This window comes from Podarcis bocagei (genome assembly GCF_964188305.1).
Source record: "Podarcis bocagei genome assembly, chromosome: 8".
Taxonomy (NCBI): domain Eukaryota; kingdom Metazoa; phylum Chordata; class Lepidosauria; order Squamata; family Lacertidae; genus Podarcis; species Podarcis bocagei.
Genome location: NC_138133.1, coordinates 52,774,902 through 52,801,969, shown reverse-complemented (window position 1 = coordinate 52,801,969; position 27,068 = coordinate 52,774,902). Strand labels below are relative to the sequence as shown.

General features: G+C 39.4%; 1 protein-coding gene across 12 annotated transcripts in view; it reads left to right on the top strand.

The window, feature by feature from the left end:
• Positions 1–27,068, top strand: part of ST18 (ST18 C2H2C-type zinc finger transcription factor) — a 214,091-nt gene that overhangs the window by 75,977 nt on the left and 111,046 nt on the right. Inside the window, exon 1 of one of the 12 annotated variants that reach the window (XM_081204409.1) lies at positions 4,198–4,309. The exons of 10 other annotated variants lie outside the window; for them this stretch is intronic. The gene's annotated coding sequence lies outside the window, so the exon portion shown is untranslated. Of the gene's footprint in view, positions 1–4,197; positions 4,310–27,068 lie in introns of those variants that run through there. One more of the 12 variants, XM_081204415.1, reaches the window with a different exon arrangement.

Sequence of the window (27,068 nt, the reverse complement as noted above, 5' to 3'; positions counted from 1 at the left end):
AAATAGAAATAGTTTTTAATGATAGCATAATTTAAAACATAGAAGTACCTCACTTAGACTACTATATTGGTCCTAACACCTTAAATGTGGATATGTTGCAATGAGTTCTAGTTCTGAAAATAATAAGGAATATTGTATTTATTATGATAACCTTTTGAGTCAGTGAAATCTTCTGAAAGTTAAATGATAGTCACAGGAAATGAGAGAAAGAAAAAAAGATATTATGGCAAAATATTCTGATGCTGGAAAAAGTCTACGAATCTCTCTCTCTCTCTCTCTCTCTCTCTCTCTCTCTCTCTCTCTCTCTCTCTCTCTCTCTCTCCTTGTCTCTCTGACTTTCTTTTGTCTTTAACAAAGCATTTAGATGTTTGGCTTCCCACATATGTAAATAAAAAGACTCTCAGTTGCAAGGCGTGTGTAGATTTTTCATCTAATAGATAATTAGGGCACAGGACTCTTTCACTAATCCTGTACTATAAAGGACTAAACTTATAGTTATTAAGATGTAAATACACATTTGAAACTAGTTCTTTGTTAACAAACCAAGCTATATGTACACTCATAATTTCACATCTTTGTTTCCTCTGTGTGCTTTGGAAAGTTATTGACTACGTTTACAGCTTTTTGTGTGTGAATGCCTTTATTATGATATTTGAATTGCCTTCCTGCTGAAGAGATTTTTAAGGAATAGATCGTGTTTAGAATGGAAACTTTCTAAATTTAGACTCTGCCTTCTACTTTCCGATCTTTTTATGGTCCCCCTCCATACACAATATCAGTTTTGTTTTGTAGTAATTTCATGCCTGCAAGCTAAGATTACCAATCTTTTTCTCTCTCCTCCTCCTCCTCCTCCTAAATATTCAATTACTGAATGATAATTATTACTATGTGGCCTTCTTGGCTTACTGTATTATTAGATTAATATAGATTTCTTGTGCCAAATTAGTGGGAATCATTTGTGTACAGAACAGCCAAGCAGGGATTTTTAAAAAGTTCTTATTTACTAAAGAACTATTTGAAGGCCTTTCAAACAGATCTAGCTTTACAATTTCAGTATAGTGCTGATGATTCCCCCTGTTCTGGTTATTGCCAAAGGACTAAAACTTTGCAACACTTTATAATTCAGTGTTGCGAAAAGTCTGGGGTGGTGGTGGGGAATTCAGTACAAATACAATTTAAAATCATTTGGCCTTTGAATGGTTGGTAAGGAGACTAGTTATAGATGTAAGAAAAGAACAGGCATGGAGCTGTCCATGGTGGCTTTTTCAAACATGATTTTTAAAAAGGTTTTCATGGAACAAACTTGCTACACTCCACTGTTTGTTATGTTTGAAGTTGTAGTAACATAAACAATCTTAAATTTTACTTTGGTTAGCAAAAGGACTTACTGAAAGCATATTATGAATGTTCCTATTATGTAATCAAGAGCGAAAAAGCACAAACCACTCATAACTATCCAAAATTTCACAAAGTTATGAGTGTGTAGACAAAATTATTTTACCATAGTTTTAAAACGACGTGACACCTTGGATTAGTTTGGGACTGTCAAGAGTTTGGTTCCCTAGCTCTGACTATATGGCATAAGAAAGTTCTACAAGATGCTTTTCTATTAGCTGACTAAAATGAACTGCGACCTATAAAGCATCTAGCTGAAATTAATGTTTGACTGTAAAATAAACGGTTTCTATGGTACTAGTACAGTGTAAACAACAAAAAACCCCACTTTGTTTTACCTGATTGCTCCTGAAATGTAATCTTGTCCTTATGTGACCTACTATGTTTTGGTAGAAAGTACAGTGTTTCTTTCAAGTTTGTTTCCTACGGAATTGATGGGAGAATGACAATTATTAAGCAGAAAGTTTAGCATCGTGAAATTTAAAATCCCAAGCGGTATATAAACATTAAAAGAAACTTTGGACTGCTAATCCTAGGAAATGAGTTTTATGGATTGAATTCAACAAGGCTTCAGAAATGGTTCCATCTGCTGCCTAGCAGCTGGTGAAAGGATAAATTTAATTCATTAATTCATTTGGAAAAAAGGATCCAAGTAGTAAAGACTTCATTGCTCATAATGCATATAGGTGGAAATCAGAACTGAAATTTGGCATAATAGATCATCTTTGATAATGAGCAATATTTTTGTCACTATTTTTCCAACAATCCTGAAAATGTATCTAACATGTTTTGAATTATGTGAACCACTATTTTCATTTTTAAGAATTAATTGTAGTTATAAGAGTATAGTTTTCTTTCTAAACTTAGCAGTTTGTGTCTTAAGGCTTATATTCCATTTCCTTGTCTGGTAACTTTGTTTTATATAACTTTGAAAGTCTGCTGTTGCTCTCTGAAACACATCTTAGGTTCATTCTGCCAGTAAGACACATAAGCTGTTATCCCTATCTATTCAAAGTGATGAATTTCCTTTAGCATTCAGGATGAAGACTTAATATAATATACAAGTTTAAAAGTCAGTTTTCACACCAGCTTTCACCCAGAATGCTAGCAAAAGGTGTGTGTGTGTGTGTGAGAGAGAGTGTGAGTGAGTGAGTGTATCCCTAATTTTCACTGTGGTTAAAAAAATGAGACTTCTTTCTTATCTGCGCCTATCTACTATAAAAAGTTGTGCAGGAGTTAGACATTACAGTCTAGTGACATTTTAATAAAACTTACTGATTTAAGTAAGAATTACAACTATTTAATAAAATTTAAAAAAGGAAAAAAGATATAAAACTTGGCATGTATCTTCCTGTCTTTCCTTATATCTATTTTTTAAATCCACTAGTGAATGAAAAGTTATCCAAACTTGGGGGGGGGGGGCTCCCATAAAGAATTGCCTGGTTTTATTTAGCCTTCTTATTTTTTAACCATATGAGTATAAGCAAATGAGATGATCATTAGTTGCTGACGAATGTACTGAGTGACAAAGTTTAGTCGCTAAAGCAATTATAATACAAACCAGGTTGAGCATGCAAAATGTGTGCATTTGCGAGTGTTTCTGCCTCAGATGATGATTTCATGAATGATATTTGGCTTTCCCCTGTTCCCTCTGTAGCCCATAGCTCACTGTGGTGGGTTTCTTGGATTTACTATAAAGGTTCTGTTCGCACCCTGTGGGTTGGGTTAAGAATTAGGATTTATGCATTTACTTCTACTGCTGCATTGTTTATACAGCTTTGGTTTAGTTTTGATCCCTTTTTTTTTGCCTTTGAGGCTCTTCCACAGTGTCAGCTGCTGACTGATAGTAGGAGAACGGCCTCGTGGTGTGAATGAAAGGGACCTAGCGGTTGGTAAACAGAGATAAGGAATAAATAGAGCACAGGCAAAAGGAGATAGTTCTGTGAGAGCCCAGATTGCCGCCAGTCTGTTCAAGTGAGATGCAGTGCCTGTCCTTTTCCCAGATTAAATTAGTGTGCGAAATCTCCAGTGACCTCCTCCCCTTCTCCCCATACTCTTTAGCCAAGCTGAACAGCCTCTGCTGTAAAGTATTCATTTTATCCAGGGACAAGTTGGACAATAGAACTCTCCCTGATACTTATGGACAGCTGTCGTCATTCAGAGGGCTTTTCAGCATTTTCATTTTTCATAGGAGTTAAAAGGGTTTATGCCTTGTAACTGAAGAGAGGGTAGAAATACAGAGATGCCAACTCTGAGGTTGCCTGGAAAGACAGGAGGTGGGGGTGGAAATACACCTTTGCCAACCTGTGAAAAAGCTGCTCATCTTGTTGTTTTGCTGTTTCTTAAAGGGATTTTAGGATGATAATGTGGTTACACTGAAGCATGAACTGGATGGAGGAAATAACAATAAAGTGCAGGAACATGCAGGGTTTCCAAAAGTTATTGCAATTATTAAAGGTCACTAGTGCAAACCTTACAGAGTGTCCCATCTCATTCTTCCTCATTTTTTTGCATTTAAATCTGCTGCCTTTTTCATTCAACAAACTCCCAAGAAACATTAAAGCCTCATGAGATACCTCTGTGGTCTCATTTTTTTTGTGTGATTTACTGCAAATATATTCAGCATCTGACTGATTAAATAGACCTTCGGCAACCTTGAGGGTCACTGTGTAGAGTATGTACATAGAAAATGCATCAGCCCATTGTACCCTGGCAGCTAATGAGATTGGTCGTTAAGTAAATGACACAAAGCCTACAAAAAAAGCTTAGCAGCTCACTAGAGTATCACAGAGTGTCCCTGCACACCACACAACGACACAAACACTGGACTAACCTAGCCCACCCCTGCTTTATTCTACATCACTGCTTCCCTGATGTCAGCGCGAGAGGCAGAACAAAGGCTAAAAGGCACACGGTAAGTCAGTCTGACAATTATGCCCTGGGGGAAAGGAGAGCAAATCTTAGCCTAACCATAGCTTGAAAGTCCGTTTTGGACAAGTAGGTCATAATGAAGGGATTGCTTTTGTGCCACTTCCGAACAGGGGCGGGGGGTGTCTGTGGAATCAGTGCCTTTTTCTCTGTGTGTCATCTTTACAAAAGTTTTGAATTTCTAAAGTAAAGCAGAATGGAATGCTCAGTGAACTTAACGTTGCTGTGACTTAAGAGGATGCTGTGGGAAGAAATGCATTCTTTGACAGATCTGAATACAGTAAGCACTATCACCAACTTTACAAGAATCCACTCTTTTCCTAGCTTTTTAGAGGACCAAAATCTTTTAAAGATACAATATAGAAATAACTGTGTATTAATTTCAGATTTCAACCTCCTTCTCAGCTGCTTGTTCCCTTGAATAAATGGCATGACATTTAGAATGATGTGTACCAAAATGAAGCTTTTTATCATTTTGGATGTTCAGACACAGTATTAAATCATGATGTATTTTGCTCTCAGTTGCCCACTTGCTTTTGCTGAAAATAAAGATGTGAAGATGTATTGATTGCAAGCATAACACCAGTAGCTGTTTTGTTTTTGTTTTGGTCTTAAAAAAATACATACAGAGGAAAATAGCTGTGGTTGCCTATTTATGTGATGTTTATGTACATTAGTGATGACTGAGTTTAGCAGATCAAAGAATCCCTTTCATACACTTCTCTTTTTTTATTCTGGGAAAAAAATGGCAACACGAAGTTGCAATGAAGTCTTGCTTATGCACCTTAAGATATTTTCTGCTACTTTTACTTCCACATGTAGTTACAAGTGTCAGGGAGGGTATTATGTGGCAAGTTATACTTACAAAATATTTCAGGTGAATCCCATATTTTCTTCTAAAGTTGCTGAAATATGTTGATAACAGTGATAATCAGATAATATATTTTCCTTTGATAAACATGTTAAAATATACAGACCAGAGTGTTGTTTTTGCATTATCATGTCCCACAATCTTCCTTTCATAATTTAGAAGCTACTACATTTTGGAAAACAAAAATCGCTCATGTGATTTATAAAACTAAGTCAGAATAATCAGATTATTTATGCAAACTTTTCTCACTCAGCAAAGGTTTCCTAAATTGTAATGCATTTACTTGGTCACTCATTTCAGCCAAACTTACCTGCAAATATTTACAGGTACTGGGCATTGTAACCTAAAACTGCAAACCAGACTACAGTGAAGTTAACAATAATTTTGACATAGATAACAGAACACACACAAAAGGTGTAATTTGTGTGTGACATTTGTTACAAACCAGTTGCTGTAAGTTTATATTCTCTAAAGAACATTTTAAAAGTTAAATTGTAAACAGTGGTAATAGCACGATTAGCAATCTGTACATGGCTAGTACCAGGTTGTTCATCTGCAACTGTGCTTTACACCTTCAATTTTTTCTGCTTGGACAGCTGAATGAGAAGTGTGTGAACACTTGATAATTATGATTTTACCATATGTTCTTGGAAGTGTGTATCCCAGTAACATATATGTTTGTTTAATTCCCTAAAACATGGAATACAACTGTTTATTTTATTTAGTAACAGCTATCTTGAGAAAGTAAAAGTATCTAGTAAGCAATACTAAATTCACTACAGAACATGAAGTATCAGCTAGAGTTTTATTTTGAACTTTCGTAATTAACATTAATGCGTAATTCAATTTTCTCTGCAAGGTGATGTTCTTACCTATAGATGTAATCTTTTTTCATTAGGAATTTTCATAGAATCATCAAGTGGTTCTTACTGTATTGCTTTTGCATTGTAGGCACTTTTAAACAATGGTGTTTACATTAGTTAAGTTTAGGCACCTGTAAGTTACCCAGTCGCTTTTCATGGTCATGTGTTGGTTAAACTTCTTGTCATGCTTTCATAAGTATTGTACATACAATCTGCATCTAGAAAAATCGTACACACCAGATCCTTACGATAACAATTTAAAAGTCTAATGATTTCCATAAGATCATCACTTCCCCACCCCAATAGTATGTCCGCTTCCCAAAGACAGATAAACAGAAAACCGTTCCCGCATGAGTTTTAAGACCGGCCATCATTTTATCACTTTTCATCTGGGACAAGGCATAGTGCTCAAAAACTACTGTGGCAGGAAGATGCCCCACCATGGCTAAGACAACTCAGCAGTGCCAGCTCACATCAGTGTATATTTTTATTTCCTAACTCTGTGAGTTTGCTTTCTTGGGTCATTCCCCCCCCCCAACACTGAGATTTTTGCTATTTTAATTTCAGAAGCCTGAAGCTGACAAGTGCTTCATAATTTTCTCCAAAACAATCTTTTTCATGACAATTACCAACAGGCTGGCACACTAGTGTAGTTTAGTGACATGCAATGTAGCAAATCATAAGGTCAGCAAGTTGCAATCTAAATCTCCAGGTTGGCATCTGATGGTGTAAATGAAGAGTGGCTTCAAATACAGACGATCCTGTCCCTCCATGTTTATAAACAGCATTTGCTGATTGCATTAAAAACCCAAAAAGTAGTGCCGGGTTTTAAGAGTCTAATCAACTGCACTGAACTTGAAGAACTTTAACAAAAAATATTTTGTGGTTGTAAAATATAACCTTACAACTCTCAGCCAAAATGAAAATAAAATGCATCTTGTCATGTCCAGGGAGATGGTGATGGTGAAGACCTTTGCCTCAGACCCTGGAGAGCTGGAGCTTGTCATACTAGACCAGGCTAAGAAAATGAGAAAACTACTTGAACCTGTATAGAGCAGCTACCCATATTTCTATGCTCTAAGTTACTTTTGGACAACGAACTTTTGAAACAACTAAAAAGCAAGATCTTTAGCTATGGCAAAAGCTTGTTCTCAAAGTTAACTTTTTGTCATCTTTTCATTAGCTCTTGGTTTTGCTCTTGTAGGCCAACAAATTAAAAAAATACAACCAATTTTTTTCAATCAGAGACGTATTTCTAAAATATACTTTCATTTGAGACCATGTGAAAGTTCCCCACAGTGTCATTGATGAACCAAAAAAGTTTTGTCTTTGAAAGTTTACTCCAGTTAAAACTTTATTTCCTACTTTTTTCATGAAGCAACAGGAAATGTATTACCATATAGCAATCACCTATATAGAACAGACATCCCATCTCTACCTACTGTTATCAGGATACCTATAAAGCAGTTGGAGCGGCACGACAAAACAGTAATAGCTCCAAAGGCACTGTTATGGACTATCAGGTCAATTGACATGATACAGAGTACTAGCTCTGTTGATTCTCAGGGTCCCCCAACCCCCACAAGCCACTTTAAAAGCGATCAAAGAATTATTTGCCCTGCCAGCATCAGATATGTGATATTAAATGAAATAGTTTGCATTATCAAAAAGTGCATTTATAGACCCAAACAGATATTTACAATGTCCAAATACAATCTAACATTTAAATGAGACTTTCCTCCCCGAAGGAGACTATGTTTTCAGAGTGCTGAACAAAATTGTACTTCAGTGACATTTTCTTGTCCCTTAATTATAGTATGAAGATATAAATCCATTTGCAAACAAAATTGCCCTTTTTCCAAATTATGTATTTTGTGCTTGTAAAAATAGCCAAGCAATTTAAACATAATGTGGTCTTTTGCATTTGTCTCTTGCAACCAGATCCTAAACACATTTCCTTAGAAGTAAGACCCACTGAGTTTAAATGAGGCTTTCCTAAAGAATGTGTGGATAGAACTGCAGCTTCTTATATGATACCTATAAGATGTATCACTAAACACTACAAATCTGAGCATCCAGAATTTAATATAAGTATGAATGCTAGGTTCTTGTTACCCATCTACGTTTCATATTAACATCAGAATAATTCCAGAAAACATACATATTTCTCTATCAGGACATGTAATAAATATGTCAAAAAGGAACGGTTTAACAATTAATTTTTCATAAATAAATGATAGTAATAATATCATGTTTTCAAAAACAGACAAAAATTACCATCCAATACAGACGACAAGATACTAGAAGCTATACAAATTTTGCTGGATGAAATTCCAGAGCAACAATCAAGTGATCATTCGAATATGCCATTTTTACCAGATTTTGTCCAGCTAATCATGTCTTTTGTACAAATGACATTTCCACTATGATAAGAAGCAAACATCATAAAGTAGACTAGATGAATTATTGACTGAGTACGATCAAAATACATATTCAGTAAAAGATCACCCTTGCTAAAGAGGAAAAGTGCATAATGTTTAAGTTTGTGGTCAACTTATTTGAGCAGAGCTTTAGCTGCTCTGTATGTGAACCATCGCTCTCAGCGAAAAGGGTTAAAGAAAACGCATTCTGTTGCATCTGCTTATTAAATCCCTTACTTTAGTAGAAATTCAAATTTTGTAAGATTATTCGTTTTATTGATGCATATAATTATAATCACAAGCCATCTGCTGATTTGGCAGGCATGGTTAAAATCTCTAACTCTCATAACCTTTCAAGTACAGTGCCCTTGGGACTCTATTTCACTTTTATATTTTGGAAAACACATATGAACAAACAAGAGAGGTCATCTGCCGAAAGTCAGATTTGTTAAAAATCCCTCTGTGTTAGAGAACCTGGGCCTAAGCATAAAGAAAGTATCTACCCCTCCCAAAGTATTGTGTTTTTGGTTTTTTAAAATTCTATCTCCAGGAACAGATTATTCTATCATGCAGTTGGGGAATTTGAATTTTTGCTAGGGATTAAAGCTCTTTTCTCTCACTCTTGGGACCATGGTTCCATTTTTAAACTAAAAGAACAAATATTGCTCAGTTTAGTTGTCACAGGTGATTGAAACACATTTGACCTTGCCTGTATTTGAAGCACATTTTATTTGGAGAACTGGTACCACAAAGCAGCTAAAATACTCAGCTTCAACTGAAAAGTCCCAGGTTTGGATCTTACCATGAATTCGATAAATGTCTTTAGTGAAAAATTCGGTCTCAGTCTTCTATCTGCAACATTATTCACCTTATAGTGAAGTTCTTTGAATAATTGTGACGATGATGATGATGATGCTCTTAGAATAACAATGCTTCTGTTTCTTATGGGGAGAATAGGTTGTACATTTTGTCCTAATACCTGCCTTTCACCATGAAGATCAGAGGCCATTACTTTTCTTCTGTAGACTGGACTTGGCAATACACAAAATGTAGCACCTCATCAACATTCCCTCTGGCCTCCCTTAACTGTCCACATATTTGTGTCATGCTGGCCACTTGCCTTTGTTTGTCAGGGGTCATCCACTCTGGCTTCTGCTGGGAAGGCAACAGAGAGTTTGTGGGTGATCAAACTTGAATGATACTGGAATTATTATTTTTATCTGAATATCCTGAAACATGGAGAAACGTTGAGGGGTGGGTGAGGTAGTGAAGTGACTGAAATTTGCAAGTGTAAAATTTGGAGTACATTAAAAGTGCTGTTTGATATTAAAATACTGTTCCATATTCAATTAATCCCAACATAATGTTGCCATACTTTCGACCTGTTTTGTTAGAATTCTCACTGTATCATAAGCTGAAACTTTGCCTTCTGTTTAATCAGTAATACATAAAAGGGATATATGCAGCATGCGTATCGATTTGCACCTTTTGGAAAGTTTGATTCTTGCACCACACCCCCGTTTACAGAGAAACAGGAGGTGAATGCACATGTTTGAAAGTGTCTGTGCAGCTGAAACAAGGGAAACTGACTGAATGTAGCTCTGGTTTATTTTGCAACCAATTAAGTACGACATCTGTTGAAACACAGGAAACCAAGGCTCCCTTCCCCCCTTCATAGAGTTATTTGAACTGTTTGTCTTTCATGTGGTAATCACAAATGATCATCTAAGAAATCAAGACGATTGTGTACCAAGTTAATAGAAACTATTTTAAAAGGCTGTGTTTGTGAGGATGGGTTTACGGGTGTGGAGAGCAAAACCAAATACTCAGGCACAGAAATATCATGATCACCCACTAAAATGGACGTTGTCATCAGGCTATAATCATAGAGCCACTTACCTGGGAGTAAGTCCCATTGACCTCAATGGTGATTTTATTTTTCTTACACCTGTATCTCACCTTTCTGCTATCATGGAATCCAAGGTAGTATTTATGGGGTTCGCAGGCAGTCAGCCATCCAGGCACTGACCAGACCCAAACCTGCAGCAAGGTGGTAGCTTCATGTTCCTTCAGACCATATCCTCACCATGAAGTTGATGCCACAGGCAACATTTTTTTAAAGCACAGTTTGTTTCTGTTTGTGGTTGCCTGTAACACACACATTGTGCATGCAAGAAAGGTTGCTACCTGTTATTTATAGCACAGTTCATACAAAGTTTTGGGCAGAGCTCTGGCATACACACAAAAGTTCCACATAAGTAGTAAGTTCTGGGCCTTATATCTTATGTACACTTACAACAGTAAAGGTAGGTCACTCTTATTCTGTAGGAAAGAAAGATAAGATAGGATTAATCAATGGTACCCAGTAAACTCTTGGTCCATGAGTTGCAAATCTAATATGTTCAAATAAGAAAGAAAGAAAGAAAGAAAGAAGGAAGGAAGGAAGGAAGGAAGGAAGGAAGGAAGGAAGGAAGGAAAGAAAGAAAGAAAGAAAGAAAGAAAGAAAGAAAGAAAGAAAGAAGGTATCTTGTTCTTCAAGCTCATAATCCTGTCCCCAAAGCCTGAAATGAGCTATATAAGGAATTTTTTTAAATCCATAGTAGAGCAATACCTTTATTAGGCTAACCAAAATGTCACAAAATAATGAGCAAGCTTTTGAATTCTTGGCCACTCTTTTGTGACATTTTGTTTGACATAATAAAAGTATTGCCGTACTTTGGCTCTTACAATTTTATATTTGCTTTTTGTGTAAGGAAGTTGCATTTTCCAGCTTTCAATTAGTCATTGCCTTATTAAGATAACCAGGGAAACTCTCTTGAAACAATCCCTTTCTAAATGAGACCTCAAGGGGAAATAGTTTCACTCTTAGGCTACTCCTGACCATATATTTTGGAAAGTGGATCTGTGGTGGTGTCTGAAGTACTCTATGATCACCTGTTGCTTCTGGAGGTATTTTCAGAAATAGATGGGGTGTGGCTACAGGCTGAACTCAACCCCTAATTGTAGTCCTTGAGTATTTACTTTGGTGCAAAGAGAGGAGTGTAATGGCAGGAGATACGGCTTTAAAATGAAACAAAATCATAAGTAGGTTGGACTGTGATTGCATGGGATTATAGTTTCATGGAGTCTGCAGATGAGAGAAAACTGGCAAGTTGCCTGACACACAAAATCAACCAGTACCATTGAAACACATATTGTAAACGTCCTCCTCCCATGTGTGTGCCCAAAGTTGTCTTTACTGCACATGCATGGTGTCGAGTTTCCATGCCCCTGCCTACATTCCAAGCAGCTGTGGGTGGGTGGCATTCATAGAGTGATGGAGGCAAGACATGAAAAGTTCCTGTAAATTTCCATCTGTAACAGACATCTGTTGTCACAGCGAAGCATCAAGTAGTAGACTTAGTAATGTGTAAAGAAACTGTCCCTTTAGCTGAGATTAAATTTTATTACATTTTAGAAGTGCATTGACTGGTAAACATAGGCAACCTGGTTTTCAGATGGTGATACTGTCTCCTGCAGGATCTTTGATATTTCATTTTTTTGCTATAATGCTGCTGTTCTTGGGTGATTTTTTTTTAAGAAATTGCTGGATATTTCATAATTTTCTCTTTTAACTCACTTTAAAATAGCAACTTTGGTGGTAGAGGTGGTCCTTTGGGAGTGAAAGTTCAGGATTCAAGTACAGCAGTCAGTAAATAAAATTTAAGGGGATTTATTTGTCTAAACTGTCCATAGGAGAACTAAAAAGCTCCAGAACAAATATCAAAATGCGATGAGATGCTGGATTCAGGAAAATGTGTAAAACTTTTCAACTCTACCTTTGTGTTCTGTATCTTCATGGCTTTTATTAACTACACATGTAAGGAAAAGTTGTTTTAAAGCTTCAGGGCTTTTTCCCAAATCTTGGTCTACTTTTAAACCAAGTGTTAAAGGGAAAGGTAATCATTGCATACTTCAGAGTTTGCATATATAAATGTATTTTATCTGATCCACCATTCATTGAATAAGCTTATTTTTCAAACTCAGAGACCAACTCATGCTTTTCTTTCCCCAAGTCTCTTCTCTTTGTACCTTTGTCACACACAGAAACCTTTATTTCTTTCACTTAGCTCTGCTGAAGCATAACTTACTGAAGCTTCACTCACACATAAAAGTCTGTCTCTACAACTGTTCCAGAAAGACTACCTCTGGTTTGTGTTTTATAAGCTGAAATGTGTTGTCCTCAGTGCAATAAATGCACATTCATAATGCTAAAATTTAGAGCTCTAAAAGATGACGGTAAAATCAGCTGAACTCAACAAGATTGGCATTTCTGGAGGAGTTTTCTAAGGCCAGGCAGAGAGAGAACTTCATATTTCATTTTTCTCCTTCTCTTGTAACTGAGGTTCATGTCTACTACCCCAACCCAATAATCACATCCATCTCTCTCTGCCCCCTGGCCCCGGTATTGCACAGTGTTGACATTTGAATGGAGTAGCTAATCAATATGCATGGTGATAACTTCTGGATGTTGACGTATGGATGTTGACTTCGAGGAAGAACTCTGGCTCAGTGCTAGCATCTCTGTTTTGCCTGCAGAGAGTCACAAGTTCAATACAGGTAGGGCTAGGAGAGATCCCAGTCTGAAACCCTAGGGAGTTTCAGTAAGTTGTTTTCAGTAAGTTGTTTTCAGTAAGGCTTTTGACAAAATCCTCCATGATATTCTTGTGGAGAAGCTGGTAATATGTGTGCTGGATGAGGTAACTGTTAGGTGGATTTGTGTCAACTTGACTGACCCAACCCAAAGAGTGCTCACTAATGGTTCCTCATCATCCTAGAAAAATGTGACCAGTGAGGTGCTGCAGGGTTTTGTCCTGGGCCAATTGTTGTTCAACATCTTTACAAATGACTTGGATGAAGGAATTGAGGGGATGTTCATCAAATTTGCAGATGACACCAAACTGGGAAGGGTAGCAATAGGTTTTAGTAAAGAATGATAGTACTGTATCTGAGGAAACACTGAATAACACCTGCACTCTAGACTCTTAGATTGAAATAAATAAACCAAGAATATGTATAAGGAGCATAAAACTGAAACAGCTTCCAAATGTGTTCTTAGTGATACACTATAAGCATATGATTTAAATCCCCTTGGTTGTTTTGTATACGGAAGTCCGCTCACCATTTCTGGTGGCGACATTGTAGCCAGGCATCGGGGCCCCTGCAGTGATCCAGCGGGGGGGGGGGGCAGAGCTTGACTTTGTCCTTGTTGCTGTCTGAGCCATGTTGTTTGCGCTGGGTGGAGCCGTGCCAAGGGGTGACCCTACGAACCAATCAGCACCGGCAGGAGGTGTGGCCATGGGAAATTTAAACTGCTGCATGGCCAGGGAGACCTCCTCTCGCACCCTTTGCCGGATCTCCCTACCCACCCACCCTCTTTTTTATGCTGTGCAACGACACAACCTTGCTATGGACAAATTTTGGTTGCCATATTGTTGGGGCTGGATAGGAATTTTCCCATTTGGCAAATTGGCACCAGCCATTTGGTTTTCACCAACCTTGTGGCAATCATCACAACTTTGTGAGGTTAGGCATTGGGCAAGCCTTTGTTTGGATGGAGGGGAGGTTGTAGCCTCCGCCTACCCCTCCTTATTAAGGATATCCAGTTAAAGGGATCTGGGGGTGTGGATTCTGTCCAATGCCCAGACGTGAGCTAGGGTCATGCCATGATTCTGAGGGGGACCCCTTGGGGTACCCCTATTTGATGCAAGTCACAGGGCTCCCCCTATTGGTGGTTTACCCTTAGATGGAAACCCTGCAGATGAGCAGGAGTTGAAATATAGCCTGGCTTCAGTGCCTAAGCCACACCACTCACATTTGTAACCAATAAAGTTGTGGCCTATTTGTACCCATAAACCCAAATACTCATGTCCATGTGTTTATTATCCACTAGGGAACTGTGGATCACAGGATCTTGGCATGCAATTGTATTCTTATTGTGATTCTATTTTTTTTAATATAATTATTTATTGCATTTTTTAACACAAAACAAACCAACAAACATATACAATACCATCACCATAAGACAGAACAAAAGAAAACAGAAAAAATTTAAAAAGTAAACAAAGAATAAATAAAAAATAAGGTACATCAAAATCAATTTATCCGTTAATCATATTCTCATAACCTTTGGACTTCCTCACATCACCCTTTCCTGCGTTCTCAGTTATATAGTTACAGGCAGCAAATTATTACCTTATTTCAAATCTTATTTTGTAGTTCTCGAATATTATATCTCCAATTTTCAATATTTTTATCATATACTGAACTGGTTAACTTAATCATAATATTACCTCAAATTCCACCATTTTCTTAAACATCACTTAATCATACATCTTACAACTAAGTTACTGATGCCATGTTGTTTTTTATCGTGCATTCTCTTAGCATTCATACAGCTTATGATGTTTTTGTAAATAGTCTTTAAATTTCTTCCAGTCCTCTTCCACCGTCTCTTCTCCCAGGTCTCGAATTCTGCCAGTCATCTCGGCCAGTTCCATGTAGTCTATCAGTTGCGTCTGCCATTCTTCCAGAGTGGGCAAATCCTGTGTCTTCCAGTGCTTTGCGATGAGTATTCTTGCTGCTGTTGTTGCATACATAAAGAAAGTTCTGTCCTTCTTTGGCACCATTTGGCTGACAATGCCCAGAAGGAAGGCCTCTGGTTTCTTGTATTCTTATTGTGATTCTAATACTTTTACTGGTTGTTAAATTTGTGGTATCACTCTGTGCCCTTTCTTCATTCCGTTTGTCACCTAATAATGAGATTTAGCTTTTAGGGATGATATGCCCTCCAGCTACTAGGTAATGCTACCCAATGTGACTTCTCTTGACTCTTTACCTACTGCACTATCTAAACTTAAGCTACAGCTTTGCTAATGTAAAGGTAAATACATTTCTCATTACTTCTGCTCTCTTCCTCACAAGGGACTTGTGTGTTCCACTTAACCTCTGATTTTTATATTTCCAAAATCCAAGGAAGCAGCCATTGAGGTTTCTTTACCCCAACAGTCCTTGGTGCAACCTGAAATCTGGTTTGCACTTTACATACTAATATAATTAACTCTTCATAACTTCCCTTGCATTCAATTTTAAGAATGTTACAATCCTCCAGGATCAGGAACAGCATGCCTCTAAATACAAATTGCAGAGGATTCATAGATGACTATTGCCCTCATATCCTGCTTGTCAGCTTCCTTTATGCATCTGGTCAGCCACTGTGGAGAAGAAGTTGCTGGACTTAACAGTTCTAGGATCTGATCCAACATGGCTCCTCTTCAGGGCTTTTTCATTATGCCCAACTTTTTCTCCATTCCTTCTCCTTTTTTTAAAAAAAAAACATCTAGTCTGAAGAATTATTATGATGAACTCAAAAAGCTTGCTCACTACTTTTTTTGCATTTTTTAAAATCTTGACCAAGAAATTGCCCCATGGTGGTCTTTTTAAGGTATTCGCTTACAAGAATGTATCATCTTCATGATAGCTCTGTATTTCACATAAATGTTCATTTCAAATATTTTAGGGATCCGACAATGATTTGTCAGTGCAATGCTGCTCAGGAAATGGTAAGGGAAACAGAATTTGTTGGCTAGGAATTTTCTCAAAGCTGTGACTGCAACACTTCCAAGTAAGTATTGCTAAGTGGAGAGTGTAGGAATGAAGTTTAGCAGTGGTAAATGGCTAACACTGGAAATATTTTATTTTCATTTTATCTCTAAAAAGCCAACACCCTTTTGGATTATGTTCTTAGAATGTTGAGAAAGGAGGTGGCGTCATGTTTGCACTACCACTTAAATATGGCTCAGATACGCATTTTTCTAGAGAGCTGTCCAGGGGCTGAAGTGTTCAACATAGCAGGGGAGCTGTCCAGTTTATGAGACACTGATAATAGAACAGGATATGGTGAGAAATCAACACTGGCTAAGTAACAAATAAGCAGCTTGATCGCTGCCCCACTACTTTCTGAAGTGTCAGCAAGATCCTAGCTCAAGCAAATGTTGAAACAGGCTTTTCCTTCCTGAGTATGGTTTAAGGATGGGCTTTTCCCTCTTGAGTGTGGCTTAAGGATGCTTCAAGACAGGCACTATGCCTTTGGTTCTGGGCTTTCACTCAACCCATGCTGCTGCCTCCACTTCTGAGTGTAATCTTGGCAAGGTTGGAGCTGGCATCTGAGACAATTTAGGGTTGGCTGGGTCCATTGAATACCCAAGCACAAGATTTCTTTGGGTGATTGTTCAGGGTCTGCCTGTAGCTCAGAGATGGGGAACCTGTGGTCCAGCTGATATTGATGGACTACAGCCCCCATCTCAATGGCAATGATGTCTGAGACTAATGATAACACAACATCTGGAAGGCCACCACTTCCCTATTCCAGACATAAATGGTAGGCCTAGTGACAGGGGCTTCCTCTGGGGATGATTTTAATCTTGTTCTGAGCTGATCCTGAAAGGACGATAGTGGGGCTCAGTTCAGTCCTTGCCATCTGCCCTAGGAGGAAATCCTATTCTTTAATCCTGGACAGGAACAGGTTGTCAGTGGGATGGAAAAGTCCTTTATATATGCCGAGAAGTGCTTTTCTTTATTATAAATTACTTTCTTTTCATATCTGCTTTTTGGGAAGGAGGAGTGAGGCTATTGATAGATCACGTTTTGCTAAAGGCCATGGATACAAGCAGAAGGATGTAGATCAAAACCCAAAGCATCTGTGTTATTATTACTATTTGTCTCCTTACTTTAGTGCCTCCACTGTTTCATGCTGTTTTGCTCAGGGGGGCTATAGAAACTCTAAGCTGCTGATACAAGTCATTAAATGTGTGAGGCAGCATTTGTTTTACTACTCTGGTCTCAGCCTGAAGCTGCAAAGCTAACCATTACATTTGTGGTGGACACATCCATAAATATAGCACTCCTTTCTTACTTACTTCGCATGTGTAGTTTCCTCAGAAGAAAGTTGGAGGCAATGTGAAGATGGGAGCTGCCAAATTCAGGTTGCTTCCAATGTTATTCCTACTTGGAGCAGACCAATTGAAAATAATGGACATTACTAACTTCAGTCCATTCATGTCAATGAGTCTACTCTAACTTAGTTGGACACAACTCATAGTTTCTTGCCCTTTTTATTGGATATCACAGAAATTAGCATTATCACAAATACTCATACATTTTGACTGGCAGATGTTCTAAGTGGAGACTCAAAGTGAGAGGGACTTTCACTTCATGCTGGAGCATATATTTTGCATGAAGAAGGCCCCCAATTCAGTCCCTGACATCTCCAGTTGAAAGAGTCAAGGGAGCTGGTTGTGTGAAAGACCTCTGCCCCAGACCCTAGAAAGATGCAGCCAGCCAGAATAGACCAGGGGTTGCCAATGTGGCACTCTCAAGCACACGTGTGCCGTTTTGATGGCACCTGTAAGGTTCCTTCCCCCACTGAAAGTGGGCTTAAAAGAAGCAGTCTGTTGTAGCTAATGGAATAGGTTGTGGAGTGTGCTTAATTACAGCATATTTTGTGGTTTCTCCAGATTCCGGTTCCTATTCAGGATTAAAGAACAGGATTTCCTTCCAGGGCAGGTGGCAAATGTGCTTGTATGCCCAAAAAAGTTTGATGACCCCCTGGAGTTGACAGAACTGAATTAGATATATAAATATTCTGTCGTGGTTTTGACAGTAGTTTCCTATGATTCTAAAATATTTGAAAGACAGAATTTTGTTTAGTTACCATCTATATAGGGTGGTGCTGTGGGTTAAACCACAGAGCCTAGGACTTGCCGATCAGAAGGTCAGTGGTTCGAATCCCTGCGATGGGGTGAGCTCCCGTTGCTTGGTCCCTGCTCCTGCCAACCTAGCAGTTCGAAAGCACCTCAGTGTGCAAGTAGATAAATAGGGACCACGCCAGTGGGAAGGTAAATGATGTTTCTGTGTGCTGCTCTGGTTCACCAGAAGCGGCTTAGTCATGCTGGCCACATGACCCGGAAGCTGTACACCGGCGCCCTCGGCCAATAAAGCGGGATGAGCACCACAACCCCAGAGTCGGTCACAACTGGACCTAATGGTCAGGGGTCCCTTTACCTTTTTACCATCTATATGTGGCTTTCTTAGAAGTCACACGTGCTAACTCCTCATCATAGATATGGGCAAAAGTACTGAAATGGTTATCATACCATAAGAAAATGATGTGACTGTTATAATATCATTAATCCTAAGATCTCAGGGTGGGGGACAATAAAAATATATGTAAAACTAGTCATGTACAATCTGATTAAACTAACATAGTTCAGTGTGGTCTAATGCGTGGCCCGAAGGCAGCATGCAGCCTTCAAGACCTTTTTTTGGCAGCTCTCAGCAACATTTGAAACCCCTGCAGCCCTCACACTGCCTTCCCAAAACCAGGTAATTGAGGCACTGGGCTTTGGAAAGAAGGCATAAGGTTCTGACAGGGTTCTAGAGTCCTCCCTCCTCCTTCCCAAAGCCCAGTTTAGGGAAGGAGGTGGACGGGCTCTAGGACCCTGCCAGAGCCTCACACCTCCTTCCCAAAGTTCAGTGCCTTGCTTAGCTAGCTTTGGGAAGGCAGCATGAGGGCTGTGGGGTTGTCAAATTTTGGTCCCATTTCCCCCTTCCCATGTGTGCATGACAAGGCAGTGTATTGGTCCACAGGTTCCATGTCAAAGTACTCTTGTGGCCCGCTTAGTTGGGCTGTCCTGTGTTATATCATGAGGAACTGCAAGTGTATAAAAATGCAGTTTAATGTTTAAAACAACCAAAAATCTACTTAAAGTGTATTGTCATAGATATTCATTTAATTTTCATTTAAAAATAAATAAATTGAATGAAATGGAGAAAAAGTACATAATCGAGTCAAGCTATTAAAGGTATTGAACTTGAAGATTGTGGTAGAGTATCATAATAAACACCGTTATAGCAATTTTCATAACTAGATACGTACAAACACTGTCAAAAGAAAAGTGCACAATAGATGCTGTTGGTTCATAATCCTCCAGATTTTGGAAGTTTACCAAGTCCTTTGTAGGCCACTCTTCATTACTGGCGGGTTGCATTTGCCTTGGTGCATCGCAAGTTCTGCAGGCCTCTTTTAAAGGCACAGCTGACCTGCCAAAGGAAGGGGGGGGGGAATCTGGCAATACTAAATGTGATAGAGCATCACTACCTTCCTGTGTGTCAGCAGATGAATTGTGGGCTTTAAGCCCCAATTAACCCACATGTTGTACTCAATCACAGGCATTATGCTATTGAATGTATATTAAGAAGCCACCAACTGTTCAGCTGTATACTTCCCTCCCACCTTTTGAGCACCCAGGGATATACCTCCTAATGTTATACTACTAGTAGTAGTAACAAATGGTCAGCTCACACCATTAGCTTCTAAGGAGACCACCAACTGCCTGAACAACTCTGCTGCTTTTTCTCTACTGTAATTTTTTTTAAAAGTATTTTAAATAGTGAATCACCCTGATTGCCTTGCAAGAAACACAATAATAAATAATGGTTTGGAGGATCTGTCAGAGGCCTTCTTTGAATGGATGTGGAGAGGTATTTCCTTTGTTTTTCCTATCCAATGCAGCACCACCCCATCTCCCATAGTGATTCAGAGGGTCCCCAATCCTTTGTAGCAGACTTTTCTGTAGAGTAAAAGAGAAGTGCAATCCTGAGAACATTCCATTCTGAGAGTAGAACCACTCATGGAAGTCTGGGTCCAGCCCCATGGGTGCAACAGAATTGTGTTTTTGTACTGGAGATTTCAGCATATATAACACAACTTTGAGTTGGTGAACTTAGATTTTAGGGGGTGGGGTGTAAACAACCCATGCAACCAGTGGAAGGCTATTGAGATGACAAGTGAAGCAAACATTAATGGTGGATTCCATATTTGTTTTTGTTTGTTTGTTTGTTTGTTTGTTTGTTTGTTCTGCATTTGTTGATTCTGCTCTTTCTCTAATGAGCATAGGGCAGAGTGAAAGTTTCAGCCATCTCTACTGGTTTCCCTGCAACAACTCTGTGAGATAGGTTGGGCAGAAAGATCATGACTTGACCATAAAACATAGGAAGCTGTGCTCAGATCACTGGTCCATCTAGCTTCATGTTATCTACATTGACTAGCAGTGGCTTTCTAGGGTCTCAGACAAGGGCTTTTCCCAGTCATGTCTGGAGTTGCCCCGCACTGAAACTTAGACTTACATTATGCAAAGTATGTGCTCCACTACTAGAGTTCAGTCCTTTCCTAAGATACAGGGTTAGGCAGTGAACATGGGCATTCAAACCTGGGCCACCACGGTTGTAGTCTGACACTCTAACCAGTACATGTGGGGACCCATATTATGGGGGGAAAGGAACAATGTATGCAGGCAGAGAATGAGAAGCAGTGGGACTCTGTAGTTGGGATGGAACAAAGGAAGCAAAGACTTACTGTATTTTTTGCACCATAACACTCACTTTTTTCCTCCTAAAAAGTAAGGGGAAATGTCTGTGCGTGTTATGGAGGAAATGCCTACGGGTGGCATGCCTACGGATTTTCCTCCTCTAAAAACTACGTGCGTGTTATGGTCGGGTGCGTGTTATAGAGCGAAAAATACGGTACCTTGTAGACCTCTGCCTGGAAACTTTGGAAGAGGTACTCTTTGTACTGCTGCTCATCTTATGTCTACTTTGTACTTAGGTCCCTCTTATGTCAACTAAGACCAGGGTCTACCATCTGGCAGCAACTGCCATCTGGCAGCAACTGCTTAGAATGTGCTTTCAATGAACACTGGGTAGACAAGCACCTACTGTATTGGCATTTAGTCACCAACACTTCCCCCTGAGGAGTGATCTGGCTATGTTGATCTAGCTAAGTTGATGTGTTAATTTGATTTACTGATTTGTGATGTATTTTGTAATTGTTTTATGAATGCTATTTTATTTTTATTTTATGCTGTTTACTGCTATGATTCTTTTTGTTAACACTGATGGTATATAATTTTTTTTGCAAATAAATGAATAAACACCATTTTTCACATTAACCTTACAGTGGTACCTCGGGTTAAGAATTTAATTCGTTCTGGAGGTCCGTTCTTAACCTGAAACTGTTCTTAACCTGAGCTAATGGGGCCTCTCGCCGCCACACTGCTGCTGGCGTGCGATTTCTGTTCTTATCCTGAAGCAAAGTTCTTAACCCAAGGTACAATTACAGACTCTTAGCGGAGTCTGTAGCCTGAGGTACCACTGTATTTGTATATGACATGTAATGCAGGTCAGGATGAGACTCACCTTTGTGCATTCATCTGGCCGACATGCATACAGAAGCATGCACTAAACTCTGTACTAGATATCCAGGATGTTGATAGGCTGGAATGTGTGCAAAGGATAGCAACCAATTTGATCAAGGGTCTAGAAACCAAGCCTTAAGAGGAACAGATGAGGGTGTTGGGTAGGTTTAGCCTGGATAAGAAGAAACTAAGAGGAGATATGATAGCCATCTTCAAATATCTCAAAGGCTGTCACATGGAAGCAAGCTTGCAGATGGAGCAAGCTAGTTTTCACCTGCTCCAGAGGGTAGGACCCAAACCCATGGCTTCAAGTAACAAGAAAGGAGATTCCAACAAAACATTAGGAAGAACTTTCTGACAGTAAGAGCTATTCAACAGTGAAACAGGATCCCTCAAGAGGTTGTGAACCCTCCTTCATTGAAGCAGAGGTTGCATGGGTATCTGTCATTGATGTTTTAGTTGACATTCCCTTCCCACTCTACAATTCTATTATTATATGGTTCCATATAAGTTGGGGATGGTGCCAACTGGTGCGATCCTGACCCCCTTCCGTGCTCATTTTACATGACTTTTCATCTGCAAAGCCGTCTTATGCAACATATTCCACATGACATAACTTTCTACTGTATATTCATTCAACCTTATCTGTAAAATAATCATACATCACTTTAAGGAAAAACCTGGCTCGGATACGGCAAACCTCCAGAAGTGCAGACTTCCACTTGGAAACAACCACAAATGATGCCCCTCTCCTTTCTCCCACTGTTCTTACTCGATATATGGAGGACAGAATCAGGGAGGTGGCCTTGATACATTCTGAGGTATGCAGGGTCCTAGCCATTTAATCAGTGAGCAATTTTGCTTCTGTTAAGAAGGTGACAGTGAACCAGCAAAATGCTTATATGCAACATTTTCACAAGTACACTTAAACAGCTACCTAGCACAGCTTTTTCCAGTTGTGAGGGTGAACACATAGAACTATCTGTAGTCCACTCTGGATAGTTTGCTCCATATTTTCCTGATAAAGTCTTGTCACAACTGTTTTATTTGGGTGCTCCATTTATGTCAGGGTCTGTACCAGCAATCAGCTTAGCATCCATTAGTCACAGTTGCTTGGGCGAGTTTTCAGATTATTAACCCTGAGGATGAACTTAGGAAAGTCTGTGCCATAATATGGCTGCTCAACTCTTGAACTTTCTAATAATAGCAAGTTGCTAGAGGTTAACAGATTTCTCATTCACTGAGGGATCTGTTCCTGTTTTCCTAAAGGAGGTCTGATAGATTTGTGACCATCTAGTGACCTAGGTAGTTATAGACCAGTCCTGATTTTCCATTTTGGGACAAGATGGTTAACAGGCAGTGGGTGACTAGGTGCACAGTATCTTGGGTAAATCTGCTTAGCTGTATCCTTATCAGTCAGGTTTCTGACCAGCTTTGGAGTTAGAAATTTCTTTGTTCACTGTGGTGGCTGGGGCTGATGGGCATTTAGTCCAAAATGGAAAGCACCAGATTTCACATTCATTTCTGGGCCCAATTAAAGCTGCTCACATTCGTGTTTAAAGCCCAAATGATTTAGCCCCCAAATCCTCTACAGACCCACTCTGGTATTACGATCAGCAGAGGGGGCCCTCTTTGTAGTTCCATCCCCTTCAGAAGTTTGAGTGTGTATCCTTGGAGAGAACACTAGTAGTATACTATGCATACCTTTTGCCAAAGTGACAGGTGCCCCACCCCTTTGTGGTATCAGGTGTAATTTGAGACTTAAGCCCTGCCCCCTCCCTTCCTTTCCCTCCCCTCTCTTGGTATTCCCTCCCTTAAAACCCATTTTAATTCATTCCCTCTTTTTAATTCCCCTTTTTGTTGTCCTCCTCCTCATTTTATTTCGTTGTCTCCCTGCCCCATGTGAGAATGTGTGGTGCCTGTGCATTCTTCAAGAGCTGTAGTCTGTTCTGAGCATTTCCTGCAATGTCCAAGGTTCAAGAACAGGGGAAGAAGCATACCTACCTGCTCCTACCTGTGTTACAGATTCTAGAAGGTGGTGCTGGGAGACATTTGTTCACTCCCCTAGGCAGTGCTTTTTTTCTAAAAAAAAAAAATGTTTAGGGGTACTATCATTCCATATGAGACTCAGGAAACACTGTGACAGGAAATGAGGCTGCCATCAGGGGTGGCAATGGAACTGATGATTCACCGTGCTAGAGAAGAAATTATTATTATTATTATTATTATTATTATTATTATTATTATTATTATTATTATTATTAAAATTGGTTTCTTCTCCTATTAGATTCACAAAATGTTTAGGGGTATGTGTACACCTGCGTCCCCCCAGAAAAAAGCACTACCCCTAGGAGTTAATCTTGTTAAGCTCCTCTCTGCCCAGTATTGCCACCCCTGCTTTTTGATATGCACATAAAATCAGTGAGAGACATTGCTGAGTAATTTACAAAGCAGTGTCATTAGAACACGTGTGACACCCAGCTCCATTTCTTCTTTTCATCTGAACCAGGTGTGGCAGTAGCTCCCCTGAATGAATGTCTGCAAATGGTGATGTATTGGATAAAGGTGAACAAAGTGATGCTGTATCTAAACAAAAGAGGGATTATGAAAGGAAGAATCAAACATATTCCTTTCGGGGGAATTGCCTATTCTGGGTGGGGTCACAGTCGCTTTTAGGTGTCAGGACAGGTGAACAGTTTTTTTGAGAACTTTTGGATCCAGCTCTGCTCCAGGATGCCCAGGTAGTGCTTTTACAACAGGAAATATTGTGGCATCTTAAAAACTAACAAATGTGCTGCAGCATAAGATTTAATGGACCAGAGTCTACTTTATCAGATGTACAAAAGTTTATTTCAAAACAAATTTGTTATTAAGATGCCACAAGTCTTTTTGATGAGTTTTCTGAAATGGAATAAACTGGCTGCCCCTCTGCAACTAGGTAGTGCTTGTTGCCTGAAGTGCTTTTTATAGGCTTCATCTCATTCACCAACTGCACCCACAGCTACAATACAAAGATCATGCTACTGGCACTCTTACTGTAATGGCATCCAGATTTGGCTACTGTAGAGTAATACATGTAGGGCTGTCCTTGAAGATGGTCTATACATTTAAGCTGGTTCATGATGGGGGTGGAATTGAAAGCTGCCAATGGTCTATGTTATCTATATGTTATGCTATTAATATTCTGCTTTTCAGGCATGATCCCCCCCAGCAAAGTTTCTTATATTTGATATTGCACATAAAAGTATAATATATATTTGGGGTGTGGTCAGCCACTGATATCATCAACCAGATTCTCCTCCAAACCCTTCCCTTCAGAGGGAGTGGACTGAAAGTGGATGGCTGTTAGCAATGGATGGGCAGTTGGAATGCCTGGGAGTTGATAGTAGTGCAGGGATCTGCCAGGGCCACATCCTCTGAAAGCATCCTAGACTCCAGAGTAGCACACGTCTTAATCCTGACACCATCCAACCAAACCATTTGTCTAATTAGGAACAGTTTTTAAAAAGAAAGTCTAGCCCTTATAGATCTGAGATATTTGTTTGTTACTGTGTTATGAGTGTTGTGGTTTTATACCGTAAACCACACTGTGATCCTTGGATGAAGAGCAGTTTAAAAATTTAATAAAACAAGCAAGCAAACAAGCAAACAAACAAACAAAACCACAGTCAGGTTTAGTATGTAAGAGAAGCAATGATAGTAGCGAATAACAAAACATTGTTCAGAGATGGAATTTCCTGATTCCTTTTGAAGCTGTTTAAGTGAGAGATGCCCAGAGAAAACTATGGAGAAATCAATGATTTCATGTACCTGGGATAAGGGGACCGATTGCCTCCTCTGCCTTTGTGTTTTTTCTAAGTCAGGTGTTATTTTTGTGGAAAATAAATGTTTTCTCTTTTTCAGTATTTAAAACTTTTTAATAGTGCTGACGACAACATAGTCAATTATCCCCATATTGCATTGTTGTGTACAGTGGTACCTCAGGTTGCATACGCTTCAGGTTACAGATGCTTCAGGTTACAGATTCCACTAACCCAGAAATACTACCTCAGGTTAAGAACTTTGCTTCAGGATAAGAACAGAAATCGTGCTTCAGCGGCGCGGCGGCAGCAGGAGGCCCCATTAGCTAAAGTGGTGCTTCAGGTTAAGAACAGTTTCAGGTTAAGAACAGACCTCCAGAACAAATTAAGTACTTAACATGAGGTACCACTGTATTGGGTGGTGGGGTGGATGCGTGTGTCTTTGTGTGAGAGAGAGACATACAACAACAGCGTAATATAGATTACTGTTAATGTATGAGGTTAGAGGTGGGCCTATAATTCTCCGTATGGACCAGCTGCTTATTGCATCTTAGGTCACCCAGTTCTATATGCCCCCTTCGTCCCTCTTCAAACACAAATCAAGCACAGTTACATGCAGATGCCTTCTGCTATTGTGAGGCATGTGCAGAGGAGTTGCCTTTTTAAAAATTTGCATAATTAGCAAACATTTTGCATAACATGAAGATTAAGCTACCTGGATTTGGCGAACTGGGATATGTCCATCCTACATATGAGGGCCACCAGGGGTCACTGAGCATGTGAAGAGGGGCACAGGATGCAGCAACAGACCCCACCCTTGACCTCCATACACCCATCAACTCTTGTCAACAAACATACCTAAGTTCTTTCTTTGTACAGAAGGGCCAGTGAAGGCCTGGGTGGCAGAGGTAGGACCTACCCCAATGGTGCTAAGCCTTCCATGCCAACCTGGCACCCTCCAGATATTTTGGACTGCAGCTCCCATCAGCCCCAGACAGCAGGTTGGCAAAGGCTGCCTCATGCATTCAGTAACCCCAGACTCCTGATGCCCGGATAAAGACACGTCTGCCATAAAGCCTTCTCAAACTATTTTTACATGGCATTTTACATTACCTTCTACCATGCAGATATAATCACCTCTTCATGTGCCAGTGGATGCTGCCGTACTTTAAAAAAAAATACAACCAGGAGATTCCCAAAAACTGTAAAGCTATTGGATTTTTGCAACATTAAGGCAGTAGTAAAAGTAAAAAATAAAAATGCAGGGGCAGAGTCATTTGACTGTTATTTTTTTTGCCCCACTCCTTTGTCACTGCGCACGCACATTGTATGGGTTTTCTATAAAAAATTTTTAAAAGGGTTGTGGTACTTTTTCCTTTGTAAAATCATTGCACAACAAACATCCCCAATATACAAACAAGGCTTGAGCTCCTGTGTTTGTCCACAGCTAGAGCTACAGATGAACACAGTGTAGTTGTGTGATGACAGGAACAGCTGAC